This window comes from Bos javanicus, chromosome 2 (assembly GCF_032452875.1).
Source record: "Bos javanicus breed banteng chromosome 2, ARS-OSU_banteng_1.0, whole genome shotgun sequence".
Taxonomy (NCBI): Eukaryota; Metazoa; Chordata; class Mammalia; order Artiodactyla; family Bovidae; genus Bos; species Bos javanicus.
Window position 1 is genome coordinate 81,924,036 of NC_083869.1, and position 18,783 is coordinate 81,942,818.

Consider the following 18,783-nt stretch of genomic DNA (forward strand, 5'->3'; position numbering starts at 1 on the left):
AAGGGCATTCATCCTCCCCCTAGGAATTCTAACATGGATATAGTCCAGCTTGTATGAATTGTGCTATACATTAAAAAAATGAATAAATGAAAGGATGAGAAAGTAGCTCCAATGTTTTATTACCTTAAAATCTGGGACTATAAAGAGACCTTAACTTTACAATGTAAAATTATGGGAGAATAAAATGGCACAATGTGCAGTAATTTACAATCAATTTAGTATATGTCAAGTTATAAATCTGTTCTTCAAATAGATTTCTCACTGTTGGAATGAGCCTTTAATTTTAATGTTTATGTTTGTTCCTCTATGCTGCTCCTTCAGGAATTGTTTTAATAAAATTTCACAATACTCAAAGATATGTTTGACCTGTTTGAATCATAGCACTTTATATATATGTGAAAAACTTCACAATTTGTCTATATATTCAGGCTGAAATATTCAAAACGTGGCAAAAACTGAAAGGTATAGGAAAATTGCATATTTGAGTTTCCTTATTGACATTTATCTTAGCAAATATACACTTTCATATTTAAGGGCCTATTGAAGAGAAATAATTTTGCATTTAGGTGCCAAATTTGGTGTCTGAGTTGAAACAATGGTTTCTATTTTAGAGAATGTTCAATATTTCTATGGTGATCTTCAGCATTTTTCAAGGTTATTTGAAGAATAGAAAGAAATCCTTGAACTAATGTATTTATTTTGTTGTGCTAGAACCTTAGCTAGAATACAGTATGTAGTGTGATGTGTGTTACAGAGACCTCTAGCACATTGTGTTTTTCATAGTTTATCTCCTCAGAACACAGTTGTTTCACATAGTTTCTAGACTGTTAATGTTTTTCTTCAGCAACATTATTCCAGAAATGTTTGAAACATTCTCAAGCAATGCACTGAACAAAGTGTACAATCAGATATTTATGGCGATGAGAAGAACAATGAAAACTAAAATGCTTTACCTCCATTGCAAAGAATACTTGCTGTAGGTGAATCATGTTAAATTAGACAAAGAATCATTTCTACCTGATACCGTGAAAAGATCCACAAGAACATTTTAAAGAGGGGAAAGAAAGTGAAAATATCTTCTGCTCCAGGGAAGAATTTAGTTTCCTGAAAACTCCAAAGAAGTGCTTAAAATATATTTATTTTTATTTTAAGTGAATAAAACATATAGTTTCACTGAGCAAAGCATTTATTGGTCCCTTCCCAGAGAAATCAGCCAAGTCTGAGGAAAACTATTTGAAACTTATATGGAAAAAGTTTTAGAAGACAAAGTAGAGGCCACAAAACAAAACAAACAAAACAAAAAAACACACCTTAGGTATTAAAAAAAAAAGGTAAGTGGAAGTAAGTTAGCCGACAAAAAAGAAGGGAAAGGATGAGATAATTGTGTGTCTGTGTTATCTGTCCTTATTTGTGTGAAGAGATGCACAACTACCAACATTTGCTAAACTGCTACTTTGTTGTTGTTGTTCAAGTATGCATGCTTACATATATTCTTGGATATTTAAAGCCTTTTCTCGTTGGAACTAAAATATTATTTCTAATTTGACTAATGTCCAATTTGTTAATTATTAAACATTTAGCACTGATCTCATTAATCACATACTACCTAAAGTAATCTGGCTTTACCAAGTGGCACTAGCGGTAAAGAACCCACCTGCCAATGCAGGAGACATAAGAGACCTGGGTTTGACCCCTGTGAAAATTGCAAAGATCCTCTGGAGGAGGGCATGGCAACCCACTGCAGTATTCTTGCATTGAGAATCCCATTGACAGAGAAACCTTGCGGGCTACAGTACATATGGTTGCAAAGAATCAGACACAATTGAAACATCTTATTCAGTTCAGCTCAGTCACTAAGTTGTGTCCGACTTTTTGTGACCCCATGGACGCCAGGCTTCCCTGTCCATCACCAACTCCCAGAGCCTACTCAAACTCATGTCCATCCCATCGGCAATGCCATCCAACTATTTCATCCTCTGCCGTCCCCTTGTCCTCCCATCTTCAATCTTTCCTGGCATCAAGGTCTTTTCCAATGAGTCGGTTCTTTGCATCAGGTAGCCAAAGTATTGGAGTTTCAGCTTCAGCATCAGTCCTTCCAATAAATATTCAGGATTGATGTCCTTTAGGATTGATAGTTTGGCTCTCCTTGTAGTCCAAGGGACTCTCAAGAGTCTTCTACAACACCACAGCTCAAAAGCATCAATTCTTCAGCACTCAGCTTTCTTTATAGTCCAATTCTCACATCCACACATGACTACTGGAAAAAACATAGCTTTGACTAGATGGACATTTGTTAGTAAAGTAATATCTCTGCTTACACCTAAAGTAATAAAAATTGATGCATTTGACAAATTACATTTCCACAAACTTTAAAAATGTTGATTTACTTACTCAAAAATAGTTTTCACTATTTGATGGCATTTCAATGCTATTAAATTACACGTTTTAATGTTTTGAACACCTTAAGTATCAGTATAAAATAACACAATGATTATAATTGCCATCAATATTTTTATATGAAATCCAGATACAAAGGTACACATGCTAGGTATTTAGTTTCTTTAATACACTGAAAAATATGTATTCTTATTTTTATTACAAATTCTTATATTATCATATTTTTATTTTTATTTTATGTCTTACTAATTTGAGTTATCATTGAGATTCCATAACCAATGAAATTGGAAAGAAAGTCAAAAATTTGTAGCCAGGGCTCAAGGATTTTATAAAACTTTAGTTCTAATCAAGTACTTTATGCCAAGGTAAGGACTTATTTCTGACTCTTTGGAATAGGCCCCCAACAAGGGTCCTTCTGCCAGCTGTGGCTCCAGCCAATAGAAGGAGACAGAGTTCAGTTCAGATGCAAAGGACAGTTTTATTCTTCCATTTCAGCATGGAGAGGTATGAGCTTAGACTCTAGTGTACACACTTTCCTTGAGACTGTCCTACAGGGTTCTGGTCAGTGGAGGCAGGGCAGAGTCCTTGCTGTCTGGCCCAGGTGTTTTACTTACAACACCTCAAGTTGAAGTGCACCCTGTGCAGCCTCTCCACACACCATCTTGCCATGAGTTGTCCTGCACAGCGTTTCTGCCAATTGGGGTGTTAAGCACAGTGGTTCTACACTGGGAATGCTAATCTGGCATGTTTGGTGCAAAGAGTCTATACAGGTTGTAGTACAAAGGAACTAGACTAAGAACAAAAGAAAAAGTGAGACCTTATCACCTAGTTCCCATCTTGTTTCCCCCAGCCCACCAGAGATCCTAGTGGGTTTTGCCAGTGACAGAGAAAGGCTTTGATTTGTTATAGTTAGACATGGCCCATTGCTTGTGGAGATGTCAAATTGTTTACCTGATACACAAGAAGTATGTGACTGCTGGATTTTATGGTAAATATGTTTAACTTCACAAGGAATTTCAAAGTGTCTTCTAAAGTGACCATGTCATTTAACATTCCAACTAGTAATCAGTGAGAGGTTCTGTTGCTTTGCATCCTCATTAGCACTTGGTACTGTTTGAATTTTAGACTTTCTGTTAGGTGTGTAGTGTGTGTATAGTGCATCACTTTAATGTTTTAATTTGCATGTAACTAATAACATACTATATTTAATATGGTTTCATGTCTTACTTGCCATCTGAATATCTTTTTTGGTGAGATGTCTTCAGTTATGTTTTGATTTTGTGATCCTATCCTTCAGGTTTTGTTTTTTTTTTTTTGTTTTTTTTTTTTACTTTTTGGGAGGCTATCATTTCTCTACCATACATGCAAGTGATACTCATCCATTTCAAGTGAGTCTGTCCTAAAAGTTTCAGGTTGGTTAAACCTTAAAGGTTTTATTCAATTGTCAATGAAGAAATTACAACTTTTTATTTATTTATTTTTCTTTTCAGGAGACATTAAATCTACAGTTAATGTTCACATTCTTCCTTCCACTTCCTAGGTTTAATTTCATAGCATGTTGTTCAAATATGACAGCTCACACCTCCACAAGAACAATAAACACTTTCTAGGTATAAAAAAGCATAAATTTTTATTTGTTCAAGAAAGATTTCTCCAATGAAAGTATTAAAATTATAAATACAACTGCTCTGTGTAGTAGACATCACACAATCACCCACAGTGAGCAAGTTCTTTGGAGTCTTTCCGAGATAACACCATTTTAATTGTCACTGCTTTAAAATTATTAGCTAAATATCTATTTTTCAAAATCATTTGAGGTTATAAAGTGAGGGTTAACCCAAGAATGCATTTAAGTACACTCCTATTGCAAGAAAACTATCGCATCTTTGAAATAACATCTTCCTTTTTCTTCAAGTATTATCATATTTAAAATATAGGTTTTAAATACATGAAGATGATAGATTGCTCATGTTTAAGGATTTTTTTTCTTTAGAATCACAAGATTATTTGTGCAAAAAGAAAAAGAGAGTGTTTCCCCACCAGTGTGTGATTTTTAAAGGAAGCTTAACCTCCATGGTGGATTTTGTGAATGAAATTTTGAGTTTTCAGTGATATGAGTAAAAGTAAAAATGCTTTTTCTATATTTCTAAAAATGAAAATTGAGTAACTATTTTATAGGTTCTCAAATTGCTTTTTGATTATCTAATTTTCTTGTGGAAATACCCTGTTTGTTTTGTTACTTCATATTCGTTTTGCTAGACTAGCAAGAAGAGTCATTAATTTATCTTTTAATGTTTTTCTTAGTCGTTATTTTCCCAGAACAAGATACCGAGACAGGAATTCAAGTGAAAAGAATGTATGTGATCATCGCAGTAAATTCAGGTAGAGGTATAGGGAAGATAAGCAGCCTGCACAAGCGTGCATTTTCAAGCTAAAGCTAAGGTCCATTGGAACTTGATTTTGCCGAAGGAATGAGAAATGGCATTGCCCCAACTCTAAGAAACACTGTTATCCTACCTGAGGATTAAGGGAGCTGTGTGTGTGTGTGTGTTACATTGAGGGCTAATCCCCAAAATTGGTAATTTCCCACCACTTGGACTTGCTGTATTTTGAAAGAGCACCTCCTAAAGCTTAAAAGAGAGAGAAACAGAGACAGAGACAGAGACAGAGAGAGAGAAGACCTAAGTAGAGATAAATCTAAGCAATAGGAAATCTTTAGTATCTACTACAATGGGGTGGTGAGACTATGACATTAGACATGTTTTATTTAAAACTCAGACAAGTGATATGGATCAAAGACTTTTCTGTACTGTCTTTGAGGACATTATATCCCAATCACTGTGGTGATAATATCCCCAGAACCAGTGCCATATAAATTCATGTGCCCACTTCTCTGCTTTTCTGTGCAAATTCCCTTTTGTTTTTTATATTTAAAAATTTTTATTTTTTTCTTGGGAATACAGAGAAATTTCTTATTATTATTCTTTTATTTTTATTTGGCTTTGTTTTTTAATTACTTCTTAAAGGGAAGTTCAGAACTGTCTATTGCAGTTCAGAACTGCAATATTATTTGCAGTGAGAAAACGAAGATCATGGCATCTGGTCCCATCACTTCATGAGAAATAGATGGGGAAACAGTGAAAACAGTGTCAGACTTTATTTTGGGGGCTCCAAAATCACTGCAGATGGTGACTGCAGCCATGAAATTAAAAGACATTTACTCCTTGGAAGAAAAGTTATGACCAACCTAGATAGCATATTGAAAAGCAGAGACATTACTTTGCCAACAAAGGTCTGTCTAGTCAAGGCTGTGGTTTTTCCAGTGGTCATGTATGGATGTAAGAGTTGGCCTGTGAAGAAAGCTGAGCGCTGAAGAATTGATGCTTTTGAACTGTGGTGTTGGAGAAGACTCTTGAGAGTCCCTTGGACTGCAAGGAGATCCAACCAGTCCATTCTGAAGGAGATCAGCCCTGGATGTTCTTTGGAAGGAATGATGCTAAAGCTGAAACTCCAGTACTTTGGTCACCTCACGCGAAGAGTTGACTCATTGGAAAAGACTCTGATGCTGGGAGGGATTGGGGGCAGGAGGAGAAGGGAACGACAGAGGATGAAATGGCTGGATGGCATTACTGACTCAATGGACGTGAGTCTGAGTGAACTCCAGGAGTTGGTGATGGACAGGGAGGACTGGCGCGCTGTGATTCATGTGGTCGCAAAGAGTCGGACACGACTGAGCAACTGAACTGAACTGAACTGGAAGAACTTCTCACTGCAATATTATTTTAGTAGTTAGTGATTTATATGTTTATAATTATTCTCTCCTGCTAGGTATAAATTCCATGAAGATAGAGACATTATCTGTCAATCACAGATAGTTTCAATGAAAGAAGTTAATTCTGAACCCCAGCAGTCTGACTCGAGGGCCTGTGTGCTTAACTGGTAAGTTACATTGCTATATAATTTTTGCTTATAATATAATTTCCTTTTAACAAAAGTTTTTCGTGTTTACTATGGAAAAGACAGCATGAAAAATTTTACATGCATTCGTTCATTTAATATTTGCAATAACACTAAGTAAGTATATTATTATTCTCACTATATAGATGAGAGAAATGACTGTTTCAATTGAGGTAAAAGGTAATTAGTATCAGAATTAAAACACAGGACTACCCAAAACAGAAGTTCTGATTGTCTATTTTTTTCTTCCTTATTTCTCTGTTCTTTCCTTCCTTTCTTTCATTCCAGCTTCCTTTCCCCTCATCTGTCTTCTTTCCTGCTCTTACCCTTCCTCATTCCTCTTCCCCTCCTTCCTTGTCTTTCCTTCTTTCTTTACTTTTTAAACATTTATTGTGATTCACTGATATCTCATCACTTCATATTCAAGGCACTCAAGGTAAAATGATGAACGAAACCAGTATGGTTTATGTTCAATTGAAATGTACATCTTAGTGAAGGGTAAAAACCAACAAAAAATGTAAGTAAACAAATCTGATATTATACAATTTGGTAAACATTGTGAAAGGACCTAAGTGAATGATTAAAATGGAAAATAACAATGAGATCCTCTCATCTAACAAAAATGATATTTTAACTGAAATGTAAAGAATCAGAGAATCTAGATCTGCAAAGTTTAGAGAAACAGAATTTCAGACATAAGAGCAGCATCTAAAAACATCTTGATTTGAGAAAGAGTTTCTGTGGACTTATGGAAAACCATTTTGTATGGAAGCTAGTTAGCAACAGTAAGTGGGTACGTGATAATATTATAATCAATTACAATCTTGAAATTGTTATCAAATATCTATTCTTAATAATTCCTATGGTCACTTATGACCAAGTATAATTTGCTCAGAAATTTCTGCTATTATTTTAAAATGTCTTTTAAAAGAGGATTTTGTGTCTTTGCATATTCTGTTCCCCTTATCCAAGTTTCTCTTAAATTTCTTCCTCTTGGAAAAATGTGTAAGGCCTGTTTTCGCTATCAAAGATTTTCCCCACATTTCTTGAAACAAATATAAATGCTTCCCCCTCTAAATAACTCTTATACTTTTATTGTGGTATTTACCAAACTATAGTTCAAATAATGTATCTGTATCTCTGTGTCTGAGGGCTTGTAAGGCAATGATTTTTTTCTTATTCACTGTGCACTGCATTTAAAAAATATTAGGCTTGTTATGTGTGTTTTAATTTACATGTAGTGAATTAAACCTTCTTAATGTATATTTTTTTTGCATTTTGACACAAAATGTAGTCATGTTGCAGTCGCATCATGAAGTAGAATATTTTCATAAACCAAAATGTTTTCTCAAGCTCTCTGCATTTGAACCTGTCTACTATTCCATTCCCTTGCAATTAGTGATTTGTTTACTATCTCTATAGTTTTGTTCATTCCAAATATCATATAAATAGGGTCATACATCATAAATGTTTTGGTCCTGCTTCTTCTGCATAGCATGATGCTTTTGAATTCCAACCATTTGGTTGTTTATATCAGTAGCACATCTATTTATATTGCTGAGAAGTATTCTATAATATGAATGAACAAGTTTGTTTACATATTTACATTTTGCAGGACATGTTTTCATTTATCTTTGGCAAATAAAGATATTTGAGACTCTTAGGTCAATTAGGGAATGTTTAAATTTATGTTAAAATTGCCAAACTATTTTCTAAAGTAGCTATACTATTTTTCATTTTCAGTATTAATGGATGAGAGTTTATGTTGTTCTTCAATTGTTATTGTCAAATTGAATTCATTTTTTCCCCCTTCCAGTCATTCTATTAGTTATGACATGATTTTAATCTCTCATGTGACAAATGATAATGATAATTTTTCATTTGGTTGTTTGCCATTCATATCTTCTTTGGTCAATAATTCATGAAAGTCATCTGTTATTTTAAAATATTATTACTGAACTCAGAGTTTTTATATGCACTGAATATAAGTACTTTATCTGGCAAATGTTTTGAAAATACTTTTTATTTTTCCTTTTCTTTTATTTATTATTATTTTTTAATAGTTACTTTGGAAAGGTAGAAGTTTCTATTTTGAAGTCCAGTTTAGAGATATTTTAATTTTTCCTAACCCCAAATCACAATGAATCTGTTCAGTGTTTTCTTATAGAAGACATATATTTGATGTCTTACATTTTTGTCTATGATTGCCTTTTAGTTTGTTTGTTGACCTTTTTTTTTTTTTTTTTAAACTACGTATAAGTTTGAGGTTTACTTGATTGTGTGTGCATGCTAAGTCACTTCAGTCATATCCAACTCTGGGTGACTCTTTGGACAGTAGCCCCCCAGGCTCCTGTGTCCATGGGGATTCTTCAGGCAAGAATACTGGAGTGAGTTGCCATGCCCTACTCCAGGGGATCTTCCTGACTCATGGATCAAACACAATGTCTCTTATGTCTCCTGCATTGTCAGGAGGGTTCTTTACCCCTAGTGCCACCTGAGAAACCCTCACTTGATTCTATATGATATCAAATTTTTACATTACCATTAGGTGACTGAAATGTATTTTTCCCATGGAGTTGCTCGGCACATTTGTATCAGATCTGCTGACTTATAAATGTAAGAAACTATAGGTCCATAATGTACAATTCAAGCCTATCCATTCACCAATTCTACACTGTGTTGATACCACTAGTTTTATTTTTGTCTTGAATTCAGATAGTGTTGAGTCTTCTGTCTTTATTCTGTTTAGTTTACTTGCTTTTCCACATAATGTTATAACTTTTTAAATTATATTTTTAAAAGCTTTCTGGGAATGTAACTGGCTTATGATGAATCTATAAACTCTAATCTCTGTAACATATCCTTATATAATATCACTCTGATACAACTCTAACTTATCAAAATAGTTAATGGTGTAGCATGGCTGTGGCCAACGGTGATAGCCATGCCATGCCTGGAGTTGAAAATATAACAAGTCTTAACTAAATCGCATTACTAGGTATGTATGAGTAATGATCCCTTTAAGAAAAATTTAAATATTAATGTTAGAGGAAAAGTGAGTACATGCTCTGCAGAAAATGAAATAATAATGATAAATACATTAAGTTCCCCAGTACAAATAAAGAAAAATGTATGTTTTTTTTTTTTCAAAAGTAAATACTCTATTTCCCTTTGTACACATTAATTTTAATTTAGAATAATTAAAAGCCTATGAATGCAAAGTGGGTAAGTATACTTAGTCAATATCACAGTATTAAAAACTGTAGACATCTTTATTAAAATATCAGATTTTTTTTTTTTTTAAGGCATGACCTGCAGTGTTTTTCATGAAGTCTAACATCATTACTGGTGATTTGTTTCTAAGTTAATAAAAATGCATACTCTGGGTAACTTCAAATTCATGCCATATATATATATATATATATATATGCTTTTAGCTCTTTCTTTCTTGTCATCATGTTTATGTACCTTCATCAGCCTGTGGCACTTTGTGTTTATTTAGTTTTCCTTAGTGGTCCTTAATTAACAAATGACTTGACATCTTTTCTGTAAAGTGAGACTTAAGCAATATTTCTAATTAATTTATACTTGAAAATGGCACATCACAGGCAAATATTATAAACCTATTATTTTTCTATACAATGATTAATGGGTCTCTAAATAGTTTTGCCAACAAAGGTCCGTCTAGTCAAAGCTATGGTTTTTCCTGTGGTCACGTATGGATGTGAGAGTTGGACTGTGAAGAAAGCTGAGCACCGAAGAATTGATATTTTTGAACTGTGGTGTTGGAGAAGACTCTTGAGAGTCCCTTGGACTGCAAGGAGATCCAACCAGTCCATTCTAAAGGAGATCAGCCCTGGGATTTCTTTGGAAGGAATGATGCTGAAGCTGAAATTCCAGTACTTTGGCCACCTCATGAGAAGAGTTGACTCATTGGAAGAGACTCTGATGCTGGGAGGGATTGGGGGCAGGAGGAGAAGGTAATGACAGAGGCTGAGATGGCTGGATGGCATCACTGACTCGATGGACATGAGGCTGAGTGAACTCTGGGAGTTGGTGATGGACAGGGAGGCCTGGAGTGCTGTGATTCATGGGGTTGCAAAGAGTCGGACACGACTGAGTGACTGAACTGAACTGAACTGAACTGAAATAGTTTTGAGTGTTATGAATTTATATTTTCATGATCAGAAATTATATAATAGGAAACTTTGAGAAACAGAATAGTTGAAATAAGAGGATATTGGTGTAATGATGATGTAATGTGATATTGGAAGATCATGTGTTACTCAAAAATAGAATTAAAGTATTTTCTCTAAATAAATTACTATCAGCTGTATTTGTGAAGAACAAACTCATATAGTATGTAATTCTTATCTAGAGTATCCTCTCCTTGCTTGAAGAAAAATAAATAAGTCACATCATTGACACCAGTATTTATGAGAAAAACATCTCTTTTGCCATGTCAGGATCTGTTGTGGTTCCTGTCTCAGGAACCACTTCTCATCACTCAAAAACAATAGACCTCAGAAAAAAAAGAGTTATTCAATCTCCTGTTCTTTTGAACAGCGTGTTTCTCTGAAATTTCTATAATTTTAGCCATGAAACAGTTAATCCCTGGAATTTGGGCAGCAAAATATCTGGATGATGGGCTGACTGTCTTAAATTACCCTGAAAAATATAAATCTTCCTATTGCAGATATATTCAGTTCTTTATTTATGCCATGATATTTTTTGAACTTTCATCTTTAAAATCCTAATACAGTATTGCAAATTTAGTTGTAGGGTTAATAAAACCAGATACCAGACAGATTAATTTATTTTATTAAATAGACTAGATAATTTACCATCATAAAGACAGAGCCTGAGGATAAAACTACAAAGTAATATTTATATCTGTATTAGATACCATGTGGAAAATACCCATATCAAAAAATGTACTTTTACCTTTCCTTCCTTCATATCTTAATATTCACTATAAAAATGTTGGCAGTCAATTTAGAATAACTAAAAAATAAAATATTTTATTATAAAGCTATACAGTAGTTATAATTCTATATTGATTTTTTAATATTTATCATGTTTTTCAAACAAAGTTAATGAGATAGAGACATAAATTTAATCAAAAATGGTACCATAGATTACAATGTCCAATGTAAAATATTACATCCGAGCTCTTACATGAAAAATCCACAAAAACATTAGGTTTGTCAGGTCTCAGATTAGATTTTAGCCTATTTACAAGCCACTTATTTAGCCTTTTAGCATTTTATAGATGCTGACAGAAGAAAAAAGACTCCTGGTTCAAATACGAAATATTCTTAATATTCACAGGGCAGCATAAGTAAAAGGTAAATCTGCATTTTTTAAATAGTTTGGTTGCCCCAGGGTCCCATAGGGAAGAAGAAATATGGGCCAAAATGGTAGGTCTGGTTTATATTATATCTGAGAAATACTGACCTTTGGGGTCCACCACTTAAGAAGCAAGCCTGCTTTTTGTCTCAAATCAAGTTATTATCTTATTCTTTAAGGTTACTTTCTGGAAATTCAGACCTGAGAAATATACCAGGTAAAAGTCCTCGGAACCTTACCATCTAGGCACATCCTATAAGATGTGCAGGAACATGAGAAATCTATGAAAGGATGTCTCTCCCCATAAGGTTTGAGTATACGTATGAAATAAATAGATTCCATCCATGATATAGATAGATAATACATATAGTATATATGGTTTTGAACTGTGATGTGGGAGAAGAATCTCGAGAGTCTCTTGGATTGCAAGGAAATCCAACCAATCAATCCTAAAGGAAATCAATCCTGAATATTTATTGAAAGAACTGATGCTGAAGCTGAAATGCCAATACTTTGGCCACCTGATGGGAAGAACTGATTCATTGGAAAAGACTCTGATGCTGGGAATGATTGAAGGTGGGAGAAGAAGGGGATGATAGAGGATGAGATGGTTGGATGGCGTCACTGACTTGATGGACATGAGTTTGAGCAAGCTCCAGGAGTTGGTGGTGGACAGGGAAGCCTGGTGTGCTGCAGTCCATGGGGTCACAAAGAGTCAGACATGACTAAGTGACTATACTGAACTGAGCTGACATGTATATCTGATTCAGATTTATGAAATCAAGCATTTTAAGTAAATAATTTTATTTCTCTTCCACATGGAAACAAATCCCTCCAAATAGTCAATGTCAAACTGATCTGTTATCATATTTTTGTTCACTCATTTATTGAGTTCGTTCTGTGCTTCAAGATGGGAAAAGCACAGATGGGATTTGTTTCTTTATTCAGGTAGTTGAGGAGGAAGCTTGTATTTACTTTTTAATATTGCAAATTTTAACAGCTTAAACCAGTTTTGTCATTGATGTCAATCCCTAGGCTTTTCCTTCTTTTTTGAGGGGAATAATATTTAGGAATTGCTCTGAGTCAAATATGTGCACATGTACATGTATGCAGGCACATATGGTATTATGTATTTTGGTCAACACACATTATCTTCAGTTAGGCATCCTCTGTATACTTGATTACTTGATTTACCACTTATGTCTTATAATTTCTCTACAAGAAAAAAAGTTCCAAGATAAATTTTTTATATAACTAATGAATTGTATTTTTAACGTAATGAAAAAATTGAATTCCAAAGACATTTTGAGGAGGCTATATTCAGCAAGAGTTTGGTATTTAATGTATTCATTGGTGTGGTAATACACAGTAAAATGCACAGAATGTCCTATGTTTAAAATTTTTATTCATATTATATGCAAACATTAAAGAGATTTTTTAAATCAATATTAATATTTTATCATGCAAATTAGGTAGTCGATATGCAGATTATTTCAGAAGAGAAAATTTAACTGGAGATATTCACACCTCTGGTCATTTTTAACCCAAAGCTATATCTTTGACTGGAATATTAAGAGTAGAAGGACTTATGATAATATAGTTTATGTTTATATATTTTCAGAAAAATAAACCAGAGAGGTTAAAAGTAGTCTTTTTATTATAAAGTAGCAAATTAGAAGCAAAACTAGAAAATATTTTTCTCATCTTCCAATCTGGAGCTTTTACCTGGGGATAAAATTTGGATAACTTGTGAAAATGTATCAAAACCTCAAATAGAAGAAATAGGAAAGTACTGATTTAATAAGATTAGGTTAATTAAAATAATAATACTAATAATATTGGCTAACATTTATTGAGAGTTTATTGCATATTGAACACTAAATAATTTTTGCATAATACCTCAAGAAATATATGTACTCATTATTACCACATTTTTCAGATGAATAATGAGGAACCCAGAGGCTTTAGTTAATTTTTCCATAATTAACAAAATAATAAATGATGGACCCATAATTGTATGATAGTAGTATGACTTTAGAGCAAATATTCTCAACTATTAAAGTGTATATTTGAGGCACAACCTAAAATACAGGTAAAATGTCAAAAAAATAGAATATTAGAAAGAGAACATAATTAATTTCATATGGTTATGCATGAAATGTGTGATCCATTTTAATGCAGGTGGGGAAGGTGGACAGAAATTGAGAACTATGAATTGATGGCAAAACTCATTCACAGTGCAACAGTTCCTCAACCTGGTAGGTGCAAATGAGGAGATGTGACTATGGAAAATTGTGGGTGCAGACCAAAATAATTTGCCCAAAACATCTTCTATCTTTGGAAGTCTCGAAGAAATTATTAGGAACCATGATTTCAAAGTAGAATTGGGGGGACAAAAGGGTAATATAATAGAATATAAGAGTCCTAAACTAATTCATGGTTTGTTAAGTATCAAATCCTAGATGGTTACATGAGTCCTTTTGATCAGTGTCAGAAGAAATCACCAAGTATTCTTTCCAGGGGAAAATAAGGTCATTTTCACCAAGCACATTAATTTTTCAACTCTACATAAGCTCTGGTGCCTATCTTTCAATTCCTAACTATTCTTATTGACCATGGAGAAGCAGCATGATGAATGTTACTGAGAAATTATGTATCATTTCTAATGACCAAGTCAAGCGTTTCTTTGGACTTTCTCCCACCTCCAATGCCTGGCCCTCCTCTTCTCCTCTATCAGTAACTCCCTTGTAGTACATCATTTTGGGAAACATGAGTCTAGTCATGTTTGCTGCTGCTGCTGCTGCTAAGTCGCTGCAGTCGTGTCCAACTCTGTGTGACCCCAGAGACGGCAGCCTACCAGGCTCCCCTTCCCTGGGATTCTCCAGGCAAGAACACTGGAGTGGGTTGCCATTTCCTTCTCCAACGCATAAAAGTGAAAAGTGAAAGCGAAGTCGTTCAGTCGTGTCCGACTCTTTGCGACCCCATGGACTGCAGCCTACCAGGCTCCTCCATCCATGGGATTTTCCAGGCAAGAGTACTGGAGTGGGGTGCCATTGCCTTCTCTGCTAGTCATGTTTAAATGAGTCTAAATCATATCATAGACATTAGATGCTTCTAGTTTGGTGTTATGTTGACTTAATGGTACCAGTTTGTGAAAACCATTTACTGTCCTTCTTTCAGTTGTGTAAAAGGGGATAACAATGTAAGTCATTGAATGTAATGATTAGTTAATGCATCTAAAGCACTTAAAGAAGGTCTAAAATGTACTGGATGATGGAAGAATAGAAATTTGTGTATGCAGCATTTCAATTCTCTCTAGCAGTTTAGGCAATAAAAGTAATATTACAGATCTCATTCCTTTTTAGCATGTGGTGTTCACAGGAAATAATGCTTTACTTACACATAAACTATTAAGACTAAGCCATTCATTTATATGTCTGTCTAGAGCTTCTATGGAAGAGTCTTTAAACTGTATTTGCATTTTGAGTATAATACAAATTTTAATTTTGCTATAAAGTTATATGGGATAATCTTTGTTGAACACCATTTAATGAAAAGGGATAGCTAAACCAAAACAACTACACACTGCTCTGAGAATTTCCTTATTATTGAAGAAAGAATGGGAAGAATCTCAAATATTATTTCTTTAAATTTTTCTAGTAAAAGGACTCTTGCTTAATTCTTTTAAAAATAGTTTAAACTTAGAAGCCCTAGTTGTGTAACAAGTAAATACTAGAAAATGGCAGGGATGGTGGGAGGCAGGGGCAGTGGCTCAGTTGTAAAGAATCTGCCTGCAATGCAGGAGACCATCTACAATGCTTGGAAGACCCCCTGGAGAAGCAAATGGAAATCCACTCCAGTAGTCTTGCCTGGGAAATCCCATGGACATAGGACCCCAGTGGTCTACAAGCCTTGAGGTTGCAAGAGTGGAACATGACTTAGTCACTAAACCACCACCACCAATTTATTATACACCTGAACACTGAACTACTTAAGGATCATTGTTTGTTTACAAATTTAACATTTTATGGAATATGATTACTTTAAATTGTTGAGATAAAGTAGTTTTATATCTTAGGTTTGCAGAAGTTATGATGTGTGTTTTACTGCAGTTTAATCTACAACATGTGCATTGCAATATATGAGGGGGACAGATGGAACACAGGGAAATTTGGGGGCAATAAAACTAATCAGTGCAATACTATAATTGTTCATAAATTCCAGTATACATTTGTCAAAACCCATAGGGAGTATAACACAAAGATTGAATTTCCAGGTTCCTCTGTCTATGGAATTCTCCATGTAAGAATACTGGAGCAGTTACTGTGTTAGTCACTCCATCATGTTTGACACTTTGTGATGCCATGGACTGTAGCCCACCAGGCTCTTCTGTCCGTGAAATTCTTCAGGCAAGTATACTAGACGGGTTGCCATTTCTTTCCCCAGGGGATCTTCCTGACCCAGGGATTGAAGCCGGGTCTCCTGCATTGCAGGCAGATATTTTACCATGTGAGTCACCCAGCAGCGGTTAACCATTCTCTTTTCAGGGGGTCTTCCTGACCCAAGAATCTGCTGTATTACAGGTGGATTCTTTACTCTCTGAGCCATCAGGCAAGCCCTTTAAAATATGACCCCTAGGTAATAATAATGTATTAATATTGGCTTATTAATTGTAATGGATGTATCACATCAATGTAAGATGTTAACAATAGAAGAGACTAGGAGGTAGGGAGTTGCTGAGGTGTTATGTAGGAAGTTTCTTTACTTTCTACTCAATTATCTTAGTTAGTTCTAAAAGGACCCTAAATTATGAGCCTTTTGATTTAAGGAAAAGTTAATTTAGAATCAGCAAGAAATACTGGAAAAGCAAAACTTTTGGCTTCGTCTATACTTTTTTATTTCCTAAGGATGTAGCCTTGTAGTCATTTAAATTATCTGTCCTTTGGTTTGATTATCTAATAATGAAAGTGAAATTGTTAGTCACTCAGTCATGTTTGACTCTTTGTGACCCCATGGACTGTAGCCCACCAGGCTCCTATGTCCATGGATTCTCTAGGCAAGAATAGTGGAGTGGGTTGCCATAATGAAATCAATTGTAACTGCCTTAAAATTTTGTGTGTGTGTGTTAAGTCAGATAACATTCATAGAGCAACTAGCACAGTACTAACACTAAACAGATGATCCATAATTAACAGATAGTATCAGATCTCACCTAGTTACATGTTCATTCATTTAACAATTATTTGATGAGTGTTTTCTGTATACCTGGTACCATTTCATGAAGTCCCTGTATTCTTGATAAGTATGGCTTTTGTGCTCAAGAGCCTTTAAACATCTGTCATTTCTAACTAGATAAAACCCCTTACTTTTAAAATATCCAAGGGAATTTTGCTTTTTTATATTGAAAACTAACTAATAGACATAGAATTTTATGTAAATTAAGACAAGAGCTGCTCTACATTCCAATTCTGTAAATAAGTAGTATACTATTTGCAATCTGCAAATATATGGGTTTAGATTTAATCCTGTAAATATAGGAATTATAGCATGTTCTTATCACAGAAAGCTATAGGGTTAATTGGTAAATGATAATGTAAATAAAATCATTCTGTTGAGATTTCAACATGGCATCCAAGTACTGCATTTCAGACTTTTGTTAACTATGAGGGCTACTAAGTTTCTTCTAAGAGATTCTTGCCCACAGTAGTAGATATAATGGTCATCTGAATAAATTCACCCATTCCTGTGCATTTTAATTCACTGATTCCTAAAATTTTGATGTTCACTCTTGCCATCTCTTGTTTGACCATTTCCAATTTACCTTGATTCATGGAGCTAACATTCCAGGTTCCTATGCAATATTGTTCTTTACAGCATCAGACTTTACTTTCACCACCAGACACAACCACAACTGGGCATTGTTTCTGCTTTGGCTCAGCCTCTTCATTCCTTCTGGAGCTATATCTCCACTCTTCTCCAGTAGCATATTGGACACCTACTGACCTGGGAATTTCATCTTTCAGTGTCATATCTTTTGCCTTTGCCTTTTCATACTATTCATGGGGTTCTCAAGGCAAGAAGGCTGAAATAGTTTGCCATTCCCTTCTCCAGTGGACCACATTTTGTCAATAAAAAAAGGCTGAATGCCGAAGAATTGAAGCCTTTGAACTATGGTGCTGAAGAAAACTCTTGAGAATCCCTTGGACAGCAAGGGTATCAAACCAGTCAATTATAAAGAAAATCAACACTGAATATCCATTGGAAGGACTGATGATGAGGCTGAAGCTCCAGTATTTGGCCACCTGATGCGAAGAGCCAACTCTTTGGAAAAGACCCTGATGCTGGGAAACAGTGAAGGCAGGAGGAGAAGGGGATGATAGAGTTGGTTGGATGGCATCATTGACTCAATGGACATGAGTTTGAGAAAACACCAGGAGATGGTGAAGAACAGGGAGCCTGGCATGCTGCAGTCCATGGGGGTAGCAAAGCGTCAGATGACTGACTGAACAACAATAAATAATATCATGACATTATTCCCATGACTTTGTATGTATTACCTAGTATAATTTGTCAGTTGCTCTGCTAGAGGAATAAGTATGACATCACTGTTAGAGGGCATAGCAATCTAGGGAGCTCTAGCAACCATTCAGTCAGATACATGTAAATATAGGTATGGTTTAAAATTTATACAGTATTGAAAATGCATAAATTTTCAAATCTGCAGTTATTTTAACTATGTGTCAAGCAAAAGCAGGGAGACAGTATCAAAGATGATTATTTGAAAAATAAAATTAAAAAAAAGAATAGTTTAGCCTCTGGTTCCAATTTTTGTGTAATATACCAAATTATTGTTATGCAACATAACTAATCAATATCTACATATCACACAGAAGATTCATAAGTAGTCCTAACTAATAGTCTAATGTCAGACTTTGGATCGCTGAATCTGGGACATTATGTAATGTATTTTGTGTCAGTGACATCTAGAGTCATGTTTAGTAAGAATTAGAATGTCAGCAATGGGAACTGAAATATGGGTATTAACACAGAGCTATTACTATCTGGAGTGGGAAGTATATA